Source organism: Haliaeetus leucocephalus, unplaced genomic scaffold (genome assembly GCF_000737465.1).
Source record: "Haliaeetus leucocephalus isolate CR32 unplaced genomic scaffold, Haliaeetus_leucocephalus-4.0 Scaffold61, whole genome shotgun sequence".
In the NCBI taxonomy this organism is placed as follows: Eukaryota; Metazoa; Chordata; class Aves; order Accipitriformes; family Accipitridae; genus Haliaeetus; species Haliaeetus leucocephalus.
Window position 1 is genome coordinate 1,278,234 of NW_010972497.1, and position 12,690 is coordinate 1,290,923.

The window sequence follows — 12,690 nt, forward strand, 5'->3', positions numbered from 1 at the left end:
TTCAACTTTTCTTTCACGAAAGTAGGACGCTGAACTTTTCTTGATTGCATATTTTATTTGAGATTTAAGAAGGATTAGTTCTAACTGGCCTGACCATCTCTCTGACTCATTTTTACTCCTTACTATTTTATGGTGCATGCATCTTTTAATCTCTTGCATTTTTTTCTCTTACCAGTGCTATGCCCTACCTAATTTGGGTTCCACATATGAGGCTAGTTCCAATTCTTATTCAGGAATGTCTAGTATCTTTGGCTTCTAACAGAATATACTACCATTTTTCAAAAAGATAATTTATACAACTACATACTACATACTCAAGTTTGGCCCATGAATTGTAATTGGTGAAAAGGGCACCAAATATCCTGATTTGCAGTGAAAGAAAATCTGTAGAGTTTTTTTGCAAAGAAGCAGTCTTTTCATTTTAGTAGTCACAAAAAAGAAACATGATAACATGACAAAAGTGTATCAGATGACTTTCCACATGATTCTTACTATTTGTTGTTATTTAATATCACAGTAAATAACAAAATAATATAGGCAGTGACAGTAAGAAAAGTGAAATCCCCAGAGATGAGTCAGTTCAGAGTAGAGCTGTAGACCACTCCTCCATTGATAATCTCTTTATTCCCTTTGCAAATAGAGCTATTACTTAGGCTGTTAAGTCTTTACATCACTATTGATACATTCCACTTACATGCTTACAGCAGTCAATGCCTTCTAGCTAAAGCAGATAAAAGATTAAACTGGAAGGGCAACCAATGTTGTAGTATTAAAGGTTTAGTGTTAAGAGTAATTCTAGTTATATATAGTTCATTGTGTGGACTTTTTGAACACTTCCACTAACATTTTGCTTTTATGTGTGAAAATACATAATTTTGTTGCAACAGAAATTTTTCCCAAGCATTTAGAAAACACTCCCCTCTCGACCATTTCTCAATGCATCTCCACCTAAATTATCATTTTCAATTGAAATATGGCTCTTTCCAGCTATATGTATTAAGAAAACCATAACTAGGTTAAACAAATTAAAATTAATTGCCCATTTTTAAATTTCATTGTAAACCAGTTTCCATTAGAAACCTAACTGTAGAAATGACAACGCATCTCTACCGTGTGTTGTATAAGAAAGGTGGGATATTATTTTCTTTGCTTTACTCCATCAAGTTTGCCTTAGTTCCTGTTTAGAACTGCATGGTAACAAAAACATCATAGATGGATGTTGTTGCTATTTGCTATAAGCTATAAGCACTTTTCCAGGAAGCCTGGAGCTCTTGAATTCTACAACCATTGTACCTACAATGGTGTAGAGACATGAGGAAAGGAAAGGTTTGTAGGAGAGAAGTAACTGCAGCCTGTGGAAAGCCCATGCTGGAGCAGAGGAAAAGTGTTGGAGGGAAGGGTTGGCAGAGAGAAGCTGCTACGTACTGACCACAACCTACCTGCGGTCCCCAGCACCCTGTGCTGCCCAGGGAGGTGGGTAGAGGGGTCAGGAGGGAAGAAGTTGAACCTGGAAAAGGGGGGAGGAAAGGTGTTGTTTGACAGAGTCATAGAATCATTTAGGTTGGAAACGAGAACATGGAGTCCAACTGTCAACCATGCCCACTAAACCATGTCCTGAAGTGCCTTTTCTACGTGCTTTTTGAATACCTCCAGGGACGGTGACTCAACCACTTCCCTGGGCAGCCTATTCCAATGCCTGACAACCCTTTCAATAAAGAAATTTTTCCTAATGTCCAGCCTAAACCTCCCTTGCCACAACTTGAGGCCATTTCCTCTCGTCCTATCTCCAGCCACCTGACAGAAGAGACCAGCACCCACCTCACTACAACCCCCTTCAGGTATTTGTAGAGAGCGATAAGGTCTCCCCTCAGCCTCCTTTTCTCCAGACTAAACAACCCCAGCTCCCTCAGCTGCTCCTCATAAGACTTGTGCTCCAGACCCCTCACCAACTTGGTTGCCCTTCTCTGGACACGCTCCAGCACCTCAATGTCTTTCCTGTAGCGAGGGGCCCAAAACTGAACACAGGACTCGAGGTGCGGCCTCACCAGTGCTGAGTACAGGGGAACAATCACCTCCCTGCTCCTGCTGGCCACACCATTTCTGATACAGGCCAGGATGCCGTTGGCCTTCTTGGCCACCTGGGCACACTGCTGGCTCATATTCAGCCGGTTGTCAACCAGCACATCCAGGTCTTTCTCTGCCGGGCAGCTTTCCAGCTACTCTTCCCCAAGCCTGTAGTGCTACATGGGGTTGTTGTGACCCAAGTGAAGGACCTGGCTTTTGGCTTTGTTGAACTTCAAAAAATTGGCTTCGGCCCATTGAGCCAGCCTGTCCAGATCCCTCCATAGAGCCTTCCTACCCTCCAGCAGATCAACCCTCCCTCCCAACTTGGTGTCACCAGCAAACTTACTGAGGGTGCACTTGATCCCCTCATCCAGATCATTGATAAAGATATTAAACAGAACTGGCCCCAGTACTGAGCCCCAGGGAACACTGGATTTATCTCCATTCACCACTACCCTCTGGGCTCGTCCATCCAGCCAATTTTTCACCCAGCAAAGAGTACACTTGTCTAAGCCATGAGCCACCAGCTTCTCAAGGAGTATGCCATGAGAGACAGTGTCAAAGGCCTTGCTGAAGTCCAGGTAGACAACATCCACAGCCTTTCCCTCATCCACTAGGTGGGTCACCTGGTCATAGAAGGAGATCAGGTTGGTCAAGCAGGACCCGCCTTTCATGAACCCATGCTGGCTGGGCCTGATGCCCTGGTTGTCCTACACATGCCGTGTGAGCGCACTCAAGATGAACCGCTCCATAATCTTTCCCAGTACCGAGGTCAGGCTGACAAGCCTGTAGCTCCCTAGATCCTCTCCGACCCTTCTCGTAAATGGGCATCACATTGGCAAGCCTTCAGTCATCTGGGACCTCCCCTGTTGACCAGGACAGCTGATAAATGATGGAGAGTGGCTTGGCAAGCTCCTCTGCCAGCTCCCTCAGTACTCTTGGGTGGATCCCATCTGGTCCCATAGACTTGTGAGTGCCCAGATGGCGTAGCAGGTCACTGTTTCCTCCTGGATTATGGGCGGTATATTCTGTTCTCCGTCCCTGTCTTCCGGCTCAGGGGTCTGAGTACCCTGAGGATAACTGGTCTCACTATTAAAGACTGAGGCAAAGAAGGCATTAAGTACCTCGGCCTTTTCCTCATCTCTGGTTTGTTTCTTTGTTTCCCACTACTCAAACACTTTATTTTTCAATAACTTAATTATCCCCAAGGTGAGTCTGGTTTGCCCACAACAGTAATTGGGAAGCAGTCTCCCATTTTCTAACTCAGTCCACAAGGTTTCTCATCCTATGTGCTCCCCTGTCTAACAGAGGAGGTAGAGTGAGTGAGCAGCTGGGTGGGAGTTTGGCTGATATCCAAGGCTAACATCACCACAAACATCTCTGAAAGAAAAGGCAGGTGTTTTCTGTAGAGAGGAGAGGATGCTAATAAGAAACTAAAATAGCCATCTCCTTTGTTCCCAGGTGGTATTTAGCACTGAAATCTATTTCAGACCTGATGGAGAGCCTCTGTGATGAACAGCTTGTCATTTTTTTTCCTGCTATTGCTGATAAAACAGTAGTATCTGAGGTTTTTTGACAATACCTGTTTCCCCTTTTCCAATCTGCCACAGTGTAAACAAACTCAAAGGCAAAATATATTTCAAAGTGTATGTGTTTAAATATGTATGTGTGTATCAAGGTGTATTCATAAGTATATATATATACACCAAGACATTTTTTTTTTCTTTGGCAATGTTAAAACTTAAGTTTGCACGGATAGCCATGAATCCTTGTGCATTGGTGTGTCTCTGGACACACTGCCTAGAATGGGGTTCAGAGCAAGAGGACTCATGCTCACTGGTATGCCAAGGGCAGCCAATTAGAAACACCAAAGAAATATAATATGTTTCGAAATCTGGGTATGTGATACCTATGTTGCAGATTCAGCTAGGTTTTTTTGGTTGTGAAACTGAGCTCCAAACCCTGAAATTACTTCCTCCACTTTGACAGTCAGATGGTCCTTTCTTGTAACAGCCCGAAGTTTAAGCAGTGTTCTGGTTTAATTCCAGCCAGCAATTAAGCACCACACAGCTGCTTTCTCACTTCCCACCCCCGCTGCAATGAGGTGGGGGAAAGAACTGGGGAAAAAAAAGTAAAACTTGTGGGCTGAGATAAAGGCAGTTTAATAGGATAGAAAATGAAGGGAAAATAATAATAATAAAAATAATAGAATATACAAAAGCAGTGATGCACAATACAATTGCTCGCCACCCACTGACCAATGCCTAGCCAATCCGCAAGCCACAGTGTCCCCCCAGCCAACTCCCCCCAGTTTACATACTGGGCATGATGTAAGACAGTATGGAATACCCCTTTGGCTCTTTTGGGTCAGCTGTCCCTGCTGTGTTCCCCTCCCAGCTTCTTGTGCACTCCCAGCCTCCGTTGGCAGGGCAGAATGAGAAGCTGAAAAGTCCTTGACTTAGTATAAACACTGCTTAGCAACAACTGAAACATCAGTGTGTTATCAACATTATTCTCATCCTAAATCCAAAACACAGCACTATACCAGCTACTAACAAGTAATTTAACTTTTTTCCAGCCAAAATCAGGACCAGCAGTCATGCAGAAGCAGTCATGCAGAATGGGATGTCTGAAGTTCTTCTAATTCTGAGGTCTTTAGTCTCATAAATAGCCTCCACTTCCAGAAATATGCCCTAGTCACAAGCCTAGAGGGGAGGAGGAGAGAGGGTAAAGCAGAGTTGCTGTTCAGGAATACAGTATTCATGGACCCAGAATGGAAGAGATCGAGAAGTCTTGATGCAATATTTTTTGATTAAGGCATCAATTGTTTGAGAGTCAGTGTAGGAGAGCGAACCTAAAAGAGAATGAACATGTTTTACTTGTAAGAAATAGGGAAACACCAATTCTTTCTTCTGTAATATCCCATAACAGCTTGAAATGTGGCCATCAATAAAATCTATTTTATAATAAATATAATATATATATATATAATAGCAGTCATCAAACTGTTGACAATAATTTTCTTTCTGCTTTAGGCCAGTTCCAAGGTACTCTGCATGAGTTGCTTCAGCTTTCGAAGATTCTTTTCCTGATATTGGAAAACAAGAATGGCCATTGTCCTTCTTATCTAGAAATACAACTTACATTACTAAAGTAGAAGATGCTCAGGCAGAGTGGTAAGCTCTAGACTTATCCCCAAACTGAGAAATTAATTAAACATGGTATCTGCTAATTTCTCTAAGCGTTACCTACTTCCCTCTAATCAAAAGTTTAGTGTATGCAGTCCAGTATTAAGAAATAAAAATGGGAAAGATAGATATGAGGTATACTACTTTATGGCCAGTGTAATTAACTTTTGCTTTCCACATCTTAGTAGATGCAGTCTGGAAGAGTCTGGGAATTTAACCTGAAGTCAGCAGTTTTCAGTACGGGTAGAAGCTGCACTCAACCTGTAACCTAGAAGAAGGAAAAAGGAAACTCCATCAGTGTGTTTCTGCATTTCAAAGTCAGGACACATTTATTTCTTGATTTATGTAAGATGAGACAAGACAGTGTGAGAGACCTTGGGAGGGGAGCTAATCAGAAATACTTGTGCAGACTGTAGGACTCAATAAAAACCAGCAACTTTATGAATTGAAAATATTTTTGAAGGTAGGAGGGATTTGCATTCATGCTGACAGCTTCTGTATCAAGTTTAGCCCAGTGGGAATTGAAACCGCTGAGATATTAAACCTTGAAAAGAGGGATTTATAATGGAAAGGCTGACAGAACTTTAATTATACCCAGTAGCACTTTAAGCATACTTAAATGTACTATGTTTTTATAAGGACATTATAAAAACCAAAGGGATAGAGGTCACAAATTAGATTGTGCTGGAGTAACCACTGGAACATCTAAGCCTTTAGGCCACTTTTTTGGCTCATGTTGGCTGACTGAGAGATAAAGAGTCACGTACCTGAGAATTCAGGTAATATTAGACAACAAGAGCTCATGTTTTTAAAATTATTTCACTAACAATATTCACATATCTATTTTTTTTTCCTTGGGAACGTATAATTGGTAGTCTTTTGCTTTATACAAATACACAAAAAAAATCAAAATAAGGGTAAAGAATCCTTTCCTTATTCAGAGAGTTTTATGTCCAACCCACCTACTACATTATTATACTAGCAGGAATATACAATGTCACTAAGAATCTGTTATATCATACCTTTGTGATTTGTTCGTTTTTATAGCTCACATATTTTGAGGCTTGCAGTGTAAAATACTGTTAAATACTATAATATATTAACAAATAGCCTGCATATAAACATCTGATTTTTAAAGCAAAAATTTAACACTAGAGAAAGGAGCAAGATTGACATCCCTGGTAAATGAACTTGTTTGTGTACAGAACCGCACTGTCAAACGTCTCAATCGCAGCAGTGAGTTTAGGACACAAGCCCTAAAACCAGAAGCCAGCAAATTTGTCTCCTGAAGAGGTCACAGTGACCAAAGATATCTCATTAGAAAGGATTAATTTCAAATTTCAAATGGACTGAATCACCTTCTGCTCATGAAGGAAATGAAGGACTATAAAAATTTGTTTGGATGAATCATTATATGTCAACAAATACAAGTTCGCCAAGTAAGCACCAACAAGGAGTCTTATAAATACACATGTATTTTATATATTCTGTTACAAAAGTTAAAATATTGTAATACAAGTAATGACTTGTCGATAGGTTCAGCTCTTCCACTTTAGCAAAGAATACCAGAGGACAGCTGTCCTCTGTGCTCATGTAGCCCTTAAGCAATTAGTTTATGGAAAGTGAGACTGTGAGATAGAAGAAGAATACATTCAGGCTTCACTCTTGGCTCTCTGAAGTTCAATGGTTAAAAAGTAGTTATCAATAGTACCAAGATTTAGCATGTCCCATTTAAGGCAACATGACTCCCCATGACACACAGGTCAGCTCTTTCACAGGCTTGGCTTCTATTCCCAGCCAGGACCAAGCCAAGAGTGAATGAATGGCTTCCCAGCTACCCAATTTGTAAAAGAAAGGGGAGACTACTGACTGGTTCATAGGGAAGCTGTGCAGCTTAGTTATAAAAGTAGTGTAGTTAGTTAACAAAAAAAAATGTGGTTAACAAAAAGATTTTGTAGAAGAGAGCGTATTCAATAAGAAGAGAGGTTGTTTGATACTCTAATCTCCAGTTATAAATATCTTCAATAAGTCAAAAGGCATATTAGAAAGAAGGAGAACATTCTCCATTTTTCATAGTATCTATTATGTCTCTTTCTTGGCACACTTTAAGGATAAAGCTAACAGGAAAACACAGACTGCATTTTGTCAAGTATTTCTAGGATTAATTGCTTAAGATTTTTATACAGAATGAGAACTAGATCTTTTCACAAACATTTTTGGAAAGCACATGAGACCAAGAGTCTTCTGTAATCCAAAGACCTTAAGCTAAGACATGCAAAATCACCATGGTTTGCCCTGCTTTGACAAATGCAGATTGAGGATTTCATGTAGTCTAGATAAACAATTTACCACTGTTATGAATAGTGATTGATAGCTAACAGTGAGTTATAGCTAATATCACTAATATTAGCTAACCTGCAAGTACTTAGCTACCCTGCAATCTCAAGCTCCACCTTGGTACCTTTCCAACCAAAGCTATGTCAGAATCACTGTTCCTAAGAACAGTTTTGATTTCAGCAGAAAAAGTATTTTCACATAAAACTCAGCACTTATAAATAAAAAATATTCTGTGCTAAGCAGTTTTAATGTCTCAGCTTCAAAAGACAGGAATGTTAATCGAAAAGACCAAGGTATTCATCACTCTAGTTTGTACTTGGGCTGTGTCTACTATTGTTTCCAACTATTTAGAGATACCGAATAGATAACATAAAAAGCATAGAAATAGAGTCAGGAGACAAGGGATCTAATCAACAATGCATCAAGGACCAATTCTTATTTCTTTATTCATTTGTTTATCCATTATTATTATCTTGGGATGGTTAAAAGACACTCATTTATCAACTCTCCTTATTGCCAGTCAAATTTGAGGTCTTCGCAGTTTGTTCACTGTTAGAAGCGTGGGGAATAGAAAACAGATTTTTCTTTGCTTTGGACTGCAATAACATTTCTAGTACTACCTAACCTCCCTCTTTCTCTGAACATTGTGAGTCAGGCTGACTCACATTCCTGCTTTCTCTAGACCATACCGTGAAAACACATGCATAGATTTACTGCATTTTGGCAAAAGCTGTGAGCTGAAACCTGTGGGACTTTGTGCAGGGCTGTGTTGCAAGGCTGGGGGAAATGCAAGCTGGACATTTGTAAAAGACTGCAAAATGGAAGAGGGGGAGTACAGTCATGGACCAGCTCCACCAGTGAGGCAAGAGGTAGATATACATAGGAACATACCACACATACAAAATTTCAAAGGTAAATGTAGATGTGTCTCTTCAGGTGTACCTAAAGGAATCACACAGTTTAACCTTCACATTTCAAAATGTGAAGTTGGCCCTGCCACTTGGGAGAGCAGCCAGTAACTGACTGTATCTGTAGGAGCATGATATTGCAGAAATTTACTTCATGCTCCTACTGCACTGCTACAGCCAGTTCATATTCTGCAACCAAATATCCTCAGGAAACAGTACTGCATTTGAACTACTTCTCTCTCTTTTTTCTTTTTTTCTTTTTAAAATATCCACTGAGTCCCTTTGCATATATCAAATAACATTTTATGGCACACTGTTGTGCTGATGTAGATACAGGAAAAGCAGTAAGCATAATGTATAGGCCATGCAGAGTGATTTATTGAAGTGGCTGTTTGGTGAAAAACTAAGCAGAGGGCTAACCTGATTTATGGTTCTAATTTTGTTTGGTCACAATATTACTTGCCTTTTTTGTAGTATGAAAAGATTACTATGAACGATAAACTTCAAAGAATCATTACCTCTGGCATTTGTAAGTGTGCTCAAATTGAGTACTTAATTACAAAATCTCAAATGCATGTTTTCTACAACTTTTACCTTATTAGGGAAGAGCTGTTTAAATATCTGCCTCATAGAAATGAGCACAATATTCTAGGGCAGCAAGCAAAAATGCAAAATCAACTTGTCCTTTAAAAACTAATTAAAATTATTTGTTATGCACTTTTCAACCTTGTAAAATGTGATGATACTAGAATACAAACAAATGTGTATTCTGCTGACAACAGATAATACTCACCGAGAGCTCACTTAAATCAGGTAACAATTAATTTATTTTCCTGCAAAATTCAACAGCGTCTATTAAGGTTTTTTCATTAAAAAACATTTATAATACCAGCACTCTGAGGGAGGGACTGAGAGAAAAACCATACTACTATTAAAAACACAGTTCTTGGAATTCAATTATATGAGTGACTGAAATTGCAAGGAAGAAGCAATGCATTTCATATTTCAATCAGTACTCACTTTGTATTTAAAATATATTTGTTATATCTATGGTTGTGTGTATAATTCACATTAAGCAGGATTAGATCTGCTATACTAAGCTTCCTGCAGTAAACAGTTCCTAAGAAAACTTCTCTCTCTAAGCAATTCATTATTGCAGAATAAACATCAACTCCACTTTTTCATTTCTTTTAACTTTTCATAATTGTGTATCACAATAAACAAGATGACCTGCTATGGGACTAATATTTTTCACCCACGGATTTAAAATACCTGTGTTTGGAGTGAGTAATCAAACATTGCAAGACTACTCCACTGCATCTGTAATCTGTAATTGTATTTATAAATAGAGCAGATAGACCAAGAGAAACAAAGGTTTGTTCTCTGCCACAACTGATCCTAGACCTATCGAGAGATTCCAGCCAGGCTCAAAGTGATCTTGGGAGAATGTGTTCCTGCCCACAGACCTCTGAGGAGCTCTGTCTTCCTTAAACCAATGGGATATTTCACTGATTTGCATCCTTATACATTGCTTTATGTATAACAATAAATGCCACTATAAAAAAGTGTGCCATATGCAAGATATGAGGAGTGCTGCCAGCTGTCAAGGACCAATCTCCTGGTGAAAGAAGAAGTTTCAGTCTCCTTTGCAGGTTCATCCTTGCCTACAGGAAAATATTTTGCTTGCTTTTTCCTCCATGCCAGCCTTGCATATTTGGCCAAAGAGAAGATCAGGGCACACAAACTTCCTACAGTTTCCCCTAGAAAGTGGAGGACCTATACTGAAATCCAAGAAGGAGAGGCAGTATGTGGGTTAAAAGCAGATGAGAGGATAAGGGGGAGAAGGACAGATAAGAGGGGAGGGGGAGGCTGAAGGAATAAGCAGGAATGGGGCAGAAAACTTATTATAAGCATCCGTGAGAGCCTGGAACCAGCAGGCAGCTGGCAAGATCTCTTGTTGGTGTGTTAGGCCTTGCATATTTTAAGTATCAAATAATATTGAATGCATATGCTAGCCACCATTGCTGAGAAATCACCTTTGGCATCTTCCTCCTTGTTTTTGGACGGCTTGTAAGACTTGAGATCACTAAAATTACCAATTTTAGGTCATGACTGCACAAGCAGTTGAACAAGTACTGCTGCATAGGCAATAACTTGTGGCAAGTGGGGGAGAAGAGCAAATAGATTGGCCCTGGAAACTCCCTTGCTACTAGAGAAATCACGAAGCAGAATTGCACCTTCAGTGACTTCCTGATAAGAAGGCTGTGATTTCAGGAAACATATTGACTCTTAGGCAAGATTGAGAAGCAGAATTCTGAACATTATCTGTAAGTCATCACATCGATTACACTGGAAATGAGGGAGAAATCCTAGTGCTATAGGGCTAGAGAAAATAAAGAGGTGAAGTTGCCTTCTAGAAATTGCGTTTCTAGTTCCCCAGGCTGGTGCATTTCAAAACAACTTTTGGCTAGGCACAGCTGAACTACAAGGATGACAGCTTGCCTTCAAATATAGCTTACATTACCTTTTATGTGTTGCTCTACTTGTCTCTGGCCAGCCTGTGTGGGAGGCTCACAGGACCACCTCCTGCTTTTGGAAAGGAATTGGATCTTGCAGGCATCGTCAAGTCCCCTTCCAGCAGAGAGCAAGTTGCAGTGAATCATCCCATGGCTCGGCAGCCACACAGAGAGCTCTCCATTCGCAACGTTAATAGGAAGGAAGCCAGTTTAATACGTTGCAGGCCTGCCCCACAGCGTTCATGTTCTGTTTCAGATGTGCTGCAGCAAGGTGAGGTACCAACTTCTGCACCCTCACAAAGTTGCAATTTTAAAGGCTAACTGCAAGTCTTGCAATAAATGATAGGTGAGTTATAGGTTTCCATGATCATCCAGCAGATAGAATCAAACACGACTTTTCATATGCTCTTGACCATCCTTCCTCAGTATTTTGAGGAAGACGAAAGCACTCTATAAAGCTGATCAAAGCAGTCAGGCTGGTCTTTTTTTTTTTTTTTTTTGACAAGCAGAACCTAGGAAAGATGGTCACAAACTCCGTTGTTTTAACATTTATGGTACCTGGGCTGTCCTTTGAGATGTCTCCCATTTTATCAGGCAGGAGAGGAAGCAACAAGCAGAAAGAGAAACAGTGAAAAGATGAAGGTTGAAGGGAATAAAAAAGCCAGAGGAAAAGAATGGTATATAGGATCAACACAGCCAAAGCAGACTGAGGACATCAAGAAAGGTGCAGGGACCCTTTCTGACAAGCAGGTGCACAGGGACTGAAAAGGAAACTAGAAGATGCAGCAAACTTTGTTGATAAAAACAAAACTCATTATACTTCTTGCTCATGCCATCAGCAACTCTCTCCCTGATGCTGTGTGAACTAACATTCTCCTTTACAAGTGCTCATTAAAATGGAAACTACTTTCTCATTCTTCAAGGCAGGGCACTATGATAAATGGTAACTATCTCAACTGATACCTTACTCACATGTTATAAGTTTCCTAGGTAAAAACCTTATCTAATAAATGGTGCTTTTTTGCCCTGAACAGCAGCATATTGTGTGACTTAGAGGATTGCTCTCTGGAAACTTGTGAGCAAGTAGACTATATTCAGAGCTAGTGTCCTTCCCCTTTATAGTCCTCTGTGGAGCTCAAATGCTAAAGGCTTCTTTAACATGTTGTACATTTTCTCATTTTTTAAAATTGAAATATGCAATTTACAATTCTGTTTTTATGTTCCAATATATATCATAAAATTAATTATTCCTCAATCTGGTTTGAATTCTTCTAGTTTGCATATCAAGTGTTTCTCTTATTGGAAAAAAAAAATCCTTGAATTTTGTTCCAATAAAAACAAAGGAATCCTTAATATTGACTGCTCATACCTTCGCACATTTCAAAGTACCACCTTCCTTTGCAGTGTCTGAACAGCCTTCCTTTAGGATTTTGCTTTTTAAAATGTTAATGACTTCCTCCTCCTAGGAGATGACTGTTTCTGGGTAAGTTTGTCAATCAGCATTATATTTGTATAGATACAGTATTAAACACTGTACATTTACATGGCAAATACAAACCATATCAATCAGTCGGTCTAGAGAGTTCTCAGTAATCTGTGCCTGTACTTTTCATGGCCCGAGGGAATACCATGAAAGAGATCTGCGAATATTCATTCAAATGCAAATCTGAATTTCAC